The sequence below is a fragment of the Lepisma saccharinum genome, chromosome 4, assembly GCF_977018435.1.
Source record: "Lepisma saccharinum chromosome 4, izLepSacc3.1, whole genome shotgun sequence".
NCBI lineage: Eukaryota > Metazoa > Arthropoda > Insecta > Zygentoma > Lepismatidae > Lepisma > Lepisma saccharinum.
In genome coordinates this window covers 29150884-29164899 of record NC_139232.1, presented here as the reverse complement: position 1 = coordinate 29164899, position 14016 = coordinate 29150884, and positions in this window count along the sequence as shown.

Genomic DNA, 14016 nt, shown 5'->3' with positions numbered 1-14016 from the left:
TTTTGAAGAGGCGAGTCCATAAAGCAGGCGTCAAGTCCAAACAAGAGTTGAAAACCGTTGTGCAAGCCGAGTGGAATAAAATAAGCTCTGAAACATGTCGGAAACTGATCACTTCTATGAAGAACAGGTGTCAAGCAGTAATTAAAGCCAAAGGATACGCATGAAACTATTAGAACTGTTAGTCAATTTGATCTGAATATACTTTTTCTTTTATATTATTAAGGCCGTACTAAAGGCAATTTTGTGGTATTTTTTCGATAACAGATGGCAGCACCGTTTGCCATGGCAACCGAGGGCCATGTTGCCAGATCTCCGCGTAATCAAGGCAGATACATACAGGTTGGTCGATAAGGGTACTCGATGTGAGATGAAGCCATATTGGTTAGAGGTGAGTTAGTGGATTAAAAAGAAATAGTAGTAAATCAGGGAAATTGATAATCATGAGATTTTAGTTATATGTTCTTCTTACAGAAATAAGCAATATATAATCAGTGGAAGGTAGTAATAGTCGAAATATTAATATAAAATCCGTTGTTTTATATTAAGTATTTTTTTAATATTTAGAACGCAGAGAAGAAAATGCAATAATAAGTGTAGTTAAATATTAGTATAAAATCCGTTGTATTATATTCAGTATTTATCTTAATATTTAGAACGCAGAGAAGAAAATACAATTATAAGTGTAGTTAATTCAAACACGAAACGGGTCAAGTGAGGACAGTAATTGAAATAATTGAAAACATTTTGTGAATTCGTTTGAAGCAAATGCTGCGTTGAAAATTTTAGAAGAGAAATAATTATCGAGGCAAGGTGAATTTTTCTATAGCCCTGTAATTGATAATAGCACGTATCCAAGATCCAAGGTGGGAATAAGGGTGGTCGAGCCCACCCTCAGGAAATATTTCAGTTTACACTAGATAAAGTAGGTTTTTGGCTTCTTGAATAATGTGACGATAATTTGAGGAGAGTATTAATTATCTAGGCAAGACAGAAAATGTTCTATAACCTTTTTATTAATAATAGCATGTATCCAAGATGGGGATCAGGGAGGTCGAGCCCCTCCCCAGGGAAATCTTTCAGTTTACACTTGATAAAATTAGGTTTTTGGCTTCTTGAATAATGTGACGATGGAGAGAAATAATTATCGAGGCAAGAGGGAGAATGTTCTATAACCCTGTTATTGATAATAGCACGTATCCAAGGTGGGGATCAGGGAGGTGTGTCGACCCCCCCCCCCCGGGGAAATCTTTCAGTTTACAATAGATAAATTAGGTTTTTGGTTTCTTGAAAAATACGACGATAATTTAAGAAGAGAAATAATTATGGAGGCAAGATAGAGAATGTTTCATAACCATTTTATTGATAATAGCACTATCCAAGGTGGAGATCAGGGGGTCGAGCTCCCGCAGGAAATCGATCAGTTTACACTGGATAAATTAGTTTTTTGGCTTCTTGAATAATGTGAGGATAATTTAAGGAGCCTAATTATCGAGGCAAGACGGAGAATGTTCTATAACCCTTTTGTTGACAATATTGCACGTAAACTTTTATTGCGCTTTCATTGTTGTTGTCGCAGCGAGCGCGAGCATTGTGTAAAGATTTGTCATCATTTAGAAGCTGCACAACAAAGCCTGCCACGAGTAGGACGATTCTTTGTATTATTTATTCTTTGGAAAGCAGAAAAGGAAACATTCTTAAATAAGAGGTGGAGTCGAACTACTGGCAACATTAACGAAAGGTTTTATCTGCGGAACATTGTAGAATATAATGAAGACATAAATAAATACCCGGCTTCAATTACCCGGTTGATCAGTACAACAGTAGTAATTCGAAAATGAAGCGGACTAGTGACGCAATTTCCTGTAAACTACGGAAGTCTACTTCTAGTTCCAGTTCGTGTCCAAAGTTGAAGATATTACCGACTAGGAGCCTCAGTGTAGTGCTAGTTCGAGGCGTGAGCCGAAGAGATCGAAGGTCTCTAAAGTGAACATTTCACGAGTACCGGATATTGGGGCGGTTTATTAAGACATTAATAAGTTGCACAGATCAACTGTAATTTTATTTGTGCTCGGGCCAAATTTCGTGTATGCAGTCCGAGACTTTCATGGGATAAAAAGGAACTGGGTTTGACACACACTCAAACACTTAACTACAACAAAGGGACAACCGAAAATTTTATGAATGTCAAGAAGAGAAAGCAGGAAGATGTTGCATATGTAGATATTTTAGCGGAATTTTCAGGCTCTGCCAGGACCCGAACCAGGGTCTCTGGTATATTGTGCCGTTGCTATACTGGCATGTCCAGGATTTTCGATTTTCATTTTGATTTTGGCGTTTTAAGTCCACTTTATGCACAGTAAGGCTAATCGGGACTGGACCTACAGTTTAAAGTGGGATCCGAACAACTATGTGCCTCCACCGGGTATCGAACCCGGGACCCCTTGATTACAAGGCAACGACGCTACCACTGCGCCATCGGGGAGGCCCCAGGATTTTCGAAGGGTGGGGGGTACGTATACTCTTTTCGGTAGTCAGTCCTAATTTTACCATCTTTCTCTGCTTTATACCTTCATTTTTTTTAGAAATACTTGGCCTAAGCAGGGTTATGACGCCACTGGAGATAAATGAGTGAGCATTTTACCATATTGGAAGACGAAACATTAGATGTGTTGGGAACAGAAAGGTTTTCACTGTGATTTAATTGTTTCGCGATCCAGCTGTATTCGAGAAGACTTCTTTTATTTCGTGCCGATATATGACAAGACTGCGGAAGCTGTGACGGACAATTTCGAACACTTGCGAGTGCTTAGGCCTGAATATACACAATTTGGTGTGTTTCAGCTTGTATAAGAGCTGCAAACATGGGAAGACAAGACACATTAGTGGTGTTCAAGCTCGAATCAGGGTGAAAAATTCGAAAACTGTGTGCGTCCAGTTCGCAGCCCACAGTTTGAATCTCGAATTGTCGAGTGGATTGTCCATCCATTGTGTAACAGCTTCGTGAAAACACTCAGACACCAAAGATGTTTTGATGCCTGATGAGAAGAAACGGACAAACACGTTGTGATTAAATGGCAGCCATTTTTTGCCTCCACATTATGGCCTCGTAATGCTAGGCCTTGTCTGCCGAGAGAAAGTAAACTTTCCTTGCCCCCCCCCCCCCCCGTTTTGCCACAAAAGGGCACCACTGGCCTTAAACATACACTTGTGAGTTTATATCTACACCCTTTAAAAATATATTGTTCAGCTCCCCTCGAAAGGAATTTCTGGATACGTGCCTGCGTTGACTGTACACTTCATTTTGTATGATAGTACTTTCTACCATTGATTGGAGACTTTATACTCTGTCCCGACTATCTCTGCTGCAGCAAGGCTGCACATAGCGGCAGAGAAGGGGGGGGGGGATTGAGTGGGCAGAGCGAAGCAGTACACGATGCTGCGAAAGCTAGCAACTACAGCCGCTTTCACCCGTTCCACGCAATCCCGTTCCATCTCACGTGTTCATTGGTAGAGCCGTCTCGCGTCACTACTTGCGCAGAGACTTGTTTTCGTTCGTTTGCTCCAGCAAAGTTCTTTTCTTGTGTATGGAGTGACCGTTCAAAATATTCTTGGGTAGAACGCAACGCAACGTGCTTTCATTGTTGAAACGCCATTTTCCGCACACTGTATTAGTAAAATGAAATTAAAGATAAAACACATTTTCAACTTTACAATTATAAACATTGTTGAAAAATGCTTAAAAGTCGAAATGTTAATTTTTCCACAAGGCCGTAAATTTCAGTTTCTTCATGTATTTTTCTTGCAGAATTCCAATTGATACAAAAAAGTGTTCCATTTTCTCAGGATGACGATAAGACCAAATAATATTTTAGTTTATAATATTTTCGGGTATATTAAAACCTGCAAAAGTTCTTATTCGCAATATTGGAAGAAAACTGAAGATGGAAATTTAAAAAAAAAACATTAAAATCATGACTTTTTATACTTTATAGTATAAAAAATATATATATACATAAAAACGTAACGTTTCCACCCTCTAACAGGGTCTTCTTCAGACGAATATTCACAATTGAGGGTGGAAACGTTACGTTTTTATGCATATTTTTTATACTATAAAAGTTTTCCTTGGTCAGCATTTTAGATTTTATTAACATGGAAACAAGGATTAATAGTGTTACAATGGAAATTAAAGCTTAAATTACTATACTATAAGAAAATTATTTTTTTGAAAAACCTTGAAGTGATGTTTTAAGTCCTTTTTATGCACATATAGGCTAATCAGGACTGGACCTACAGTTTAAAGTGGGATCCGAACTACTATGTAATGCACCTCCACCATGTATCGAACCTCTTGAGTACAAGGCGACGACGTTACCACTACGCCATCGGGGAGGCTTTTATTTGAACACCGGGAATAAAGGTAAACGAGAAGCAGAGTGATTATTTGTGCGTTTCATAATACTTATGTACAATTTTACACAAGTTGCCTCCGCACAATGTCCAAAGTCCTGTTTCACAGTTCTTCACGAATTATACTGGTTTGTTCTGCAGCAGTCTTCAGAAGTAACAGTAACATTTTCGTGTAACAGTAACTGTAAACTACTTACTTTATGAAATTAGTACCTGAAATTCAGTTATTTTTCCACCTAAATAGTAACTAAATTGAAAGTTATTTTACACTCCTGTTCACATAAAGTGTCACTCTTTATAGGGTCGAACAGTTGAAGTATGTACCAATTGATCTGAACAGAAGTGTACAATTACTATTTTTTTCGCATAGAAAGGAATTTTCTTTTGTTCCATTTTTACAATTTGTTGAATCATGTCCTCGCCTGAAACAATGGATTGAAATCGTGAGACCATGAGAACAATCTTATTTATTGCCAAGAACCAGAATGTATCTATTCCCAGTGTATTTTAATTAGAATAATTTCGACATAAGGCTATATAATCTCCAACAATCCTCATTGGTATACAACAGTTCAACAGTAATTCTGAATAATATATTGTTTGCTCAAAAAAATACAATAAAATATTATTTTTTCATCTTTAAGTAAAAGATGTGGATTTTATTGCTTCTGTATTTACATATAAAATATATTAACTTAGTTATAATTATATGGTTGATTGATTTAGTTTATTTTACTGCGCTTTTTTGTCTAATCGCAAAGATGAGAACGAGTGATAATATGATGAAACTTATGAAGGATCACATACAAAGAATATCCATGCCGGGATTCAAACCAGAGACTCCTAGCGTCGTAACTCGCTGTTCTAACCACTCCAACACGGAGACCACCAGTTATAATTATATATGAAACTTAATGCCAAGTTGTTGGTGGTCATCTGTGATGAAATTAATAGTGCGCTTGCATTTCATGTTCTGAACCATCTTAAAATATACAACTAATCTAGAATAAAGTAATAATTACAATTATTGTAATAGTAACTAAATTAGATACTTTTTAAAGCAACAGTAATTATAACTGAATTAATTTCTCAAGTGATTAACTTTGAATTACTTTTTAAAAGTAACTTTCCAAAGACTATTGATATCTTAGAGTTCAGCATTACTAGTGTTGCCCACGAGACGAGACGAGACGAGACTTTGGTGTGTCCCGTCCCGTCTCGTGAAAATGCTGTCTCGTCTCGTGTCTCGTCTCGAAAATATTCGTTTGTCCCGTCTCGAAGGGTTCTGTCTCGTCTCGTCTCGTCCCGTCTCGTTTTGTCCCGTCTCGTCTCGTAAAAGTGATCCGGGATATCATGCCAACAAAAGTCAAAAGTAGCAGAAACACGAAATATTTTTCCGGAAAGTGGGATTATGCTCCAAATATTTTACCCATTGCGTGGTGAGAATAAATAAGGTTCGTTTATCATGAGGACATTAATATTAAAAATGCAGTTTGTTGGTTACTGATTGCTAGGTATCTTATGAAATCTACTTTGTGGTTTTTCTCGCTTCATACAACTGTCTATCCATCGTACATTTATACCAAGTTTGTTAGAACCTGTCCCGTTCCCCGCGCTAGCGATCGCTCGACAGTTTTGGTGCCAATGAGAAACGAAAAAAAAGTCGTCTGCTGGGCAGCGAGGAGCGAATGGAAGCCAGAAGAGAGGAGCTTACGTAGACGTTGTTGCCACGTTCCGTATTTTAATTTGCTGCCTGGCTTTGGCTTTCCCCAGCACGGAGTTCTTCAGGTGGTCTTCAGCAGCAACACCGCTTGGTTTATGCTAGAAAAGCCAGCGATCAGCTACCGCGGGAAGCCGGACAGGTTGTAACAAACACGGTATAAGTGAGTGCTCTTTTTCATTACTGCTATACCTTTTGGAAGTCTTGAAATGTTTTCCAATAGACCTTCTTTCTTTCTGAATGTCGAAGTTCCGTGCACTATGAAAATGTACATTTTTTCTTTAAATTCTAAGCTTGGCGCTGGGGAGCAACAAAAAAGTTTTTAAATGTGTAGTACGAACACAAAAGACTATTTAAAATTTCAATATTTAGTATATTACAAATAGAAAGCATTTATTGTTCTTAATATTGTTAATTAATATATTTCAAAAAATGTTTCTTTGTGATATTGTGCTGTTTTTTTATGCCCAGCTTATGACGCACATACTTCTTTGTTTTCCCTTTAGCCTCTAAGTCCGGTACCACCACCGCTTGATCTAATTTATCCTTCAGCAGGCACGCATCTAGAAATACATGTCGGGGGAGGATGTCTGAGCCAAGTGTTTCAGAAAAAATGATAATAATGACATTAACGACAACAATTAAGCAAATGTTTAAATTAATGCATTAATATAATTCATAGGTCTATTCACTTGAATATGTAAATTAATCAATTCTATTATTGTTATTGCATGACATGTTACAAAGATGGTAGAAGAATAGTAATATAACAGCACAAATATTAGATAATATCTAGCTTACGTGTAGTTAAGATCGTCGAAATCTGCATAAAAACAGCTGTCCTGGCAAGAAAATTAATGTCAAAAAGGTGATGAATTGAACATTTGCTGAATAACAAAAAAAGACGTTACATCCAGTTGACGAAAAATAAAGTTCCTGATTAATATTTTATGCTCATTATTATAAGTAGTAGCGTACATAAAACTTCATTGATACTGTCATTCAAAGCAGTATGATCCCAATAGAATCCTTGTTTTCTAGTAAGTTCGGCAGGAATGTGTAACCCTCGATTATGCTAAACAAATATATTTTTTGTTTAGCTAGAGCAAGACCCCAGGAGGATGCAAGAAGCCTTTCCTGCAAAAGTGTATGTTTTACGAAGCGAAGAAACATCACAAAACCACCACGTATGGAAGGCAAACCTGCATTAAATTTATATCGCACGTTTACAGAGCCGTGCCTCCTGAAGTTATAAAAATCCCAACTTCAATGATTCTTTTAGACATGCTATAGTTGAAAAAAATATGTTTAGATGCACCCAAAGTGCATCATTATCAGATTTTGCACATAACGTGTTATTGGAATCAACATATTTGTGTAAATTGGGTGCCTCCCCGATGGCGCAGTAATAACGTCGAGGTCTTGTAATGAAGGGTCCTCGCGTCGATACTCAATGGAGGCACAAAGTGGATCGGATCGCACTTTAAACTGTAGGTAACCTTAAGAATATTAAAATAAACTAATTCACCCGCAGGTAAGTTAAATTTCACATATCCTTCTTCATCCTCGTTCATAGACTTCCTGCAATACTCTTGTGTTTAATCCCACCAGGTGCGAAAAATGTGAAGTTATTATTTCCCCGTACTGCGTTATTTCTTTTCATAAGAAACCTGCACTCCCATTGGTCAGTTCATATCGGGTGCGGTGCCTAGTTGCCGCCATCTTTGCGCGGTAGCTTACTTCCGCCAGTGTTCGTGCAGTTGTCACTCCGGCAACAGCCGAAAGTCACCGCGTTGCGGATATTCATCAAAAACGTAAACCTAACGTGGCTACGTGTCATTCGTCATATCAGTGAAGTGCAGTGATATGTAGTTCAGTTTCACAGGAACATTACAGTGCTGATATCATTCAGTGAAGAACTAGTGACGTGTTACTGTAAAACCGGCTTCCAATTTCATATAAATAGTTTACTGAGGCAGGAGTGCAGGACAGTGTAATTACGTGTTATGTGTACATATTTATTATTAATATAACGTTATAGTTTTAGTAAGTGCCTTCATTTTCTTTACACCTTAAGAAGATCTCGGTGAACTCAGCTCTATGGTGATACAATCCATTCCAGGGAGACAATCAGGGTCCTACCGGGCAGCAAACGCAATCAGGTGCAACACTGTCAACAGCTAATGTTACTTTCCTCGTCCTAATAAATTTGCTTCCAACCAGTGACGGCGCCAGGGAAATTTGGCTGGAGGGGGGGAAGCCTGGCAACAAAATATTGTAAGGGGGCAGTCACATTAAAACGCCCGAAAACACTACACATATATATACTTATATAACAATAATTATAATAATAATAATAATAATTATTATTATTATTATTATATTCATGTATGGTGTTTTGTGTGTGTCTTTTATTTAGAGTGGACGTTTACTGCCTAAATTTACTTCTTGATTACGAGTTTATCTCCACATGATTCCTTTTAATAAAGACATTAATTCTTTTTTATTGGTAAGTTGCGTTGTCTCTAGTGGCCTATTTCAGTATTGAAAGACATTCATAATTTTATAGTTCATCGTCTTTCTTGAGATGAAACTACTGATATAAATATTTAAGTTATAAGATAATAATATAAATGATGAAAATAATGCTTCTAAGAGTTTAATTTTCTTGCAAAATAAACGTGACGTTGGAAGAAATGAATCTTCTTAAGTATTAGAAACAATGTGAGGCACTTAGTGAAGTCCAATTCTCCTGTAGGAGAATTCTGCTCTATGTGCTTTGGAGAACACATTGCGCACCTTTGGTACGTTCAGGACTTGACATTTCTTCTCAATAGCAAGAACAGCCAAATGAGGCAGTTTGCATCCAGCATCCTGTTTCGAGCAAGCCCTTTCAAAGATTTTAAGGACAACCATCTTCGTAACGCTGAAGAGTTTTGGGCAAAATTTGTGTTTCACCTTTCAGGGAAATGTTATCACAGGATAAAAAATCAGACAAAGGTTACAGTTATCTCATAATTCAAGAAATATTCTGACCCTGGCAATACTTACTCTTATTCTACCACTCCAACGTATGTCTGTGCTACACAATTACAGGCACCTATGGAGTTCGTGTGAAGAAGTTCTTGGATTTTGATATGTACGAGAAAGAGCGAACCTGCATCTAATGATTGAAGAGTGGCAAATCCTAATAAGCGTTCTTTTACCTGCCCGCGATATGTTTTGAATCGAATTTTAAGTGTAATTTGCATTTTAAGGTTCACGTTCAATACATTTCCAAATAATATCCCCTCATTAACTTCAAGAGTATCGAAGAAATTCCCTTTGTTAAGGTTTCCTCAGACTCATCATCTCGAAATTCAAGTCCCTCAATAGTAAGAAACCGCGATGAATCCATAACAACTGACATTGAGTGTCGGTTTTCTTCGATCACCTTTGGTCCTGGGTTCGATACCCAGTGTAGGCACTTTAAACTATTAGTCCAATCCCGATTGGCTTTTCTATGCATAAAGTGGACTTAAAACACCAAATCAACCAACCAACCAAATCTTGAATCAACTTTGAATGTCTTTTAATAATTAGCGTTGTCACTAACGACCACGATTAGAATAATTTGCCCGTAGTACAGATGATGTCTTGTGGTCCTGAAAATATTCGTGATGTTTTAAAATCATCCACATTCAACACTTTTCCCCAGTTCTTAAGACTGGTTAAAACTTAGGTTAATCTCGGCTATTACAGGACATAAATGAATGAGAAATCACCTATGCCCGGGTCGGCGCTCGAATCTTGAACGAAAGTCACATACACATAGCTCTACATATATACACTAAACAAATTAATATTTGTTAATCAAGTTGGTATTATAAGCAGGAAAGTGATATCATGCAGAATACACCACTTTGAAAAGGTGAAAATGGTCATACTCTTATAAATGAACTATCTTATTATTCGATATTTAATGAACTTCAGTTGGGGCCCCGGGTGGGGGGGCGAAGTGTCTGACATGGGGCGTCCCCCTGCCCCTCTGGCGTCGTCACTGCTTCCAACTCTCTAATAACTTCGCTGCTGATAGCCTCACCTTCGAAATGGAAGCTTGTGTGTCGGCGAATAATACAAATAACTTGTGTTCACTGTCACTCTTTCATTCAAAGTCTGCCGTTTTCCTTTTCAGCTTTTCCTGCAAAACTTCCTGTCAGCAAGCAAACCAAATTACAGAATTTTTATTGCCCCTCCCTTGCATCAACTTTCATTCCTACTTTAGGCCTGGATTTATGGCACTTACCCGCTACTGCAGGTCAACCTCGCCCTATGTTTGGTGTTTGCCCCCTGAAGCAACGGTGTCCATTGTTCAAAGCGAAACCTTTGTCAGTGGGGAACGGCGAAAAATAGTCTCGGAATACACCCTGGTCGTAAACAAGCTCCCGCCACCCTGACATTGCTGTCAGCTTCCCTCTGAAGTTCTATAATACTGCTTTGTGAAATGTGTTTAATAACGAGTTAAAATGTAGACAGTAGATACTACATGTATTTTGCTCATAAACTTGAAGGCTAAATTTACAGAATAAAAATAACAGATACAACGTTCCTTCATCTGATTTAAAGAAAGGCTAATCGGGACTGGACCCACAGTTTAAAGTGGGGTTCAAATCACAATGTGCCTTTACCGGGTATTGAACCCGGGACCTCTTGATTACAAGGCGACGATGCTACCACTGTACCATCGGCGAGTCCCCTCATAGAACAAAGTTTCCTTCTACGACGATTATACAGAACTTAGTGCACTTCCTTCATTTGAAATCTATTCTATATCAGCTTCAGTATTTCGTTATTACAATCCAAGGGATAGTATTCTTCTTAAATAAGAAATAAAGAAATAAAAAAAAAACATTGGAAATAATCTTCAAACGGACGTAAAAAAATCGAATCCAACCACCTGTAGAATGCCTGAGGGAAACAACAAGAATTTTCTCAACAAAGACATATCCGAAATGTCCATAACATTCTAATAATTTCGCACACCGTGAATCATGTGGTAAAATCTTGTCGTGGTTCCCTGTAAACACTAAAATCACCAAATTAGTTCTTTCCAAATTTCCCCTATTTTCTCCTCCTCTTTAGCTCTCAGCTGTTCGGAGTGGGATAATGCAAGATTATTTGTCCCTAATTATCTCCTTCTCTTAGTATTGCTTATATCTTGGACTCCTTAATAACTTTCCCAACAACTCCTTATCAATTTCTACTGCCATGTTTCCTACAATGCTTTTCATACTTCCTAATAACAATCACTTCTGTACACCCTTTGATGTAAAAATTAAATATTAAAAATAAACCATATCCGTCGGTCCGTTAATCTTTCCAACCTATAGAGCTGAGACTATTTTTACAAGATAAACCTCGGACGCAGACATTCCACGATCTTTTGGCCCCTCCTTCCACCTTCTCTACCTGCCCTTTTACTTGATGTTATTCAGAATTGTATTAGTATCTGGAGTACTATCGTAACATAAAGTTATTAACCTGGAATAATTTTTTTTAAAAAAAAGGGGGAGTAACGCTGTGTTTCGAAAGAGTATAGGAAATAAGTTTAGGTATTTATTCATGCCTCTCTCTAGAATAGTCTTCTTATTTTGACTTAATACACGCTTATCAACGTTTCTAATTGAAATACTTTATTCCAAGCAAACAAGTATTTGAAACTGATTAAACATTTTGCTTTTATTTTTTCGAGACGAGACGAGACTTTTCAAAAGCCGTCCCGTCTCGTCTCGTGTCTCGTCTCGAAAACGAGACGAGAAAGGCATTCCGTCTCGTCCCGTCTCGAATTTCAAAAGGCTTGTCCCGTCTCGTGTCTCGTTTTCGAGACGAGACACGAGACGAGACGGGACATGTCCCGTCCCGTGAGCAACACTAAGTATTACTGAGATAAGAATTGTAAGATTAGTTTTCTAAGATACAATATGGTAATAATTACCATTAGAATAAAATTCAAATCATTCAAAAATCATTGCATGAAAGGACTACAAAAACTATATATTCGGGATATACGTATAAATTAACATTAACATTTTTGTTTCAGTGTAACTTCATTCTCCTTCTTGCTCATCCTTTTTAACATTATGTCGTTCTTTCATAGATACGTATGCTTCTTGCTGTCTTGTAATCATCATCCCATTCAAAAAGCAATGATGGGCAAATACCCTTAAAAATTGGAACTAGCAAAAATTTCAAGGAATGTGTGCTATAACTTGACAGACAAGACACACACGTTATACCATTCCCATTATTTTCAGTTTCTCTAATATACCGTTCCCAATTGCTGACTACTTGCAACCAGATATTAAGAAGTCTTGCAACATAATTTCTTGAGTATATTTTGGACTCTTCATATCTTGTAAACCATCACCATTCAACCATGTATCTGCAAATTGTGTACAGGTCAAACAATCCACAAAGACGATTTTGATTCCATAGAAGCATATCCACAAACTTCCACGGTGTTGGGTTGCCATTGTTTGTCAAATCTGTTGTCCTTTTTACAAATTTCAAGGTATTCTTAGAAGACATATCAAATGGATTCTCAAATGTTCATCTGCAAGAGGAGCAAATAAAAATATTGTTAATATGGTGTATGAGACTATGAACTTAACAAAGATTAAAAAAAAAAAACAAAAAAAAACATTTTCATTACAATGTTACAACCTGAGACAAGTTGAGTTAATAATAAAATGAAAACAACTTAGAGATGTTGTGTAAGTGGATGTGAATATAATTGATCTAAACTACACCATAATTGTTAACGTAGTGGTCCTGTTATTCTGTAGCAGAATTATTAAAGGTTTGATTCACTATATCAGCTCAGATTCAGATCTATCTTTACAGTGTATGTTAAATATGACTTGGACTTCAGTAGGTTATTGAATCAAATATTCGTAACATAATCAGGACAGATTATGAATTCTCTGAAAATCAATCAATCTTACCCACAAATAAATGATTGGCTTTGCACTTGTAAAATATGTAAACTAGTAAACTTTCCTAATCTATACTAATTTGTAAATTCTCAGTAAATACGCAAACTATTGTTTGGTAGACTGTTAGGACCTTACTCTTTTAGCTGTTAGGGTGTACTTTTACACTTTAAATACATAAAGCTTGAAGTTATTGGAAATGCTGCACTGCCATTACAAGGCGTTCAAGATTATGAATGAACGAGAAAACCGAAGAGTTTTATACAGCTTACAAAACCGGTTTTCTGACCTGATTCTGTGAAAGAAGATAACAGAACGTTGTCCAGAACTTGCACAAAATTCGTGGATCTCACATTAAATCTATTCCAATCCAACCTAACTTAGCTTAACCTACTTAATGCATTTAACACTTGCGAGATATATATATATATATATATTAAGGAGAAAAATCTTGTTCAAAACAGGTCAGAAACGACTCGTTCCAACCATGTACAAGGGCAAAGTGAAACTATAATGAACGACTGATTTGTAATACAAATTCCGATGTAAGTACGTACTTTTCAATAGCACCAGTGAAATACGAAAATAATCTCATCAACGATAGTAGAGCATTTTGTGCAATATCGATTTAATGCCAGAATATAATCTATATCAAGGTATTTTATGCTCTAGTAATAATCACAAAACTGTAATATCTGCATTATGCTTAATTTAAAATAAAGTTTTATTCTGATTTTACAATTGCAAAGAATTATCAACTTCGTTTGTAAGGAAAAAATGCGTGCTGCGTTGAAAATGTAGACACGTCGAAGCGATATTCTCACAGAAATTATATCGGAAGGAATTTCTTCAACATGTAAATAAATCATACATTCTGCATCACTCTTGCATATTGCAAACGTTTTGCTTTTGATA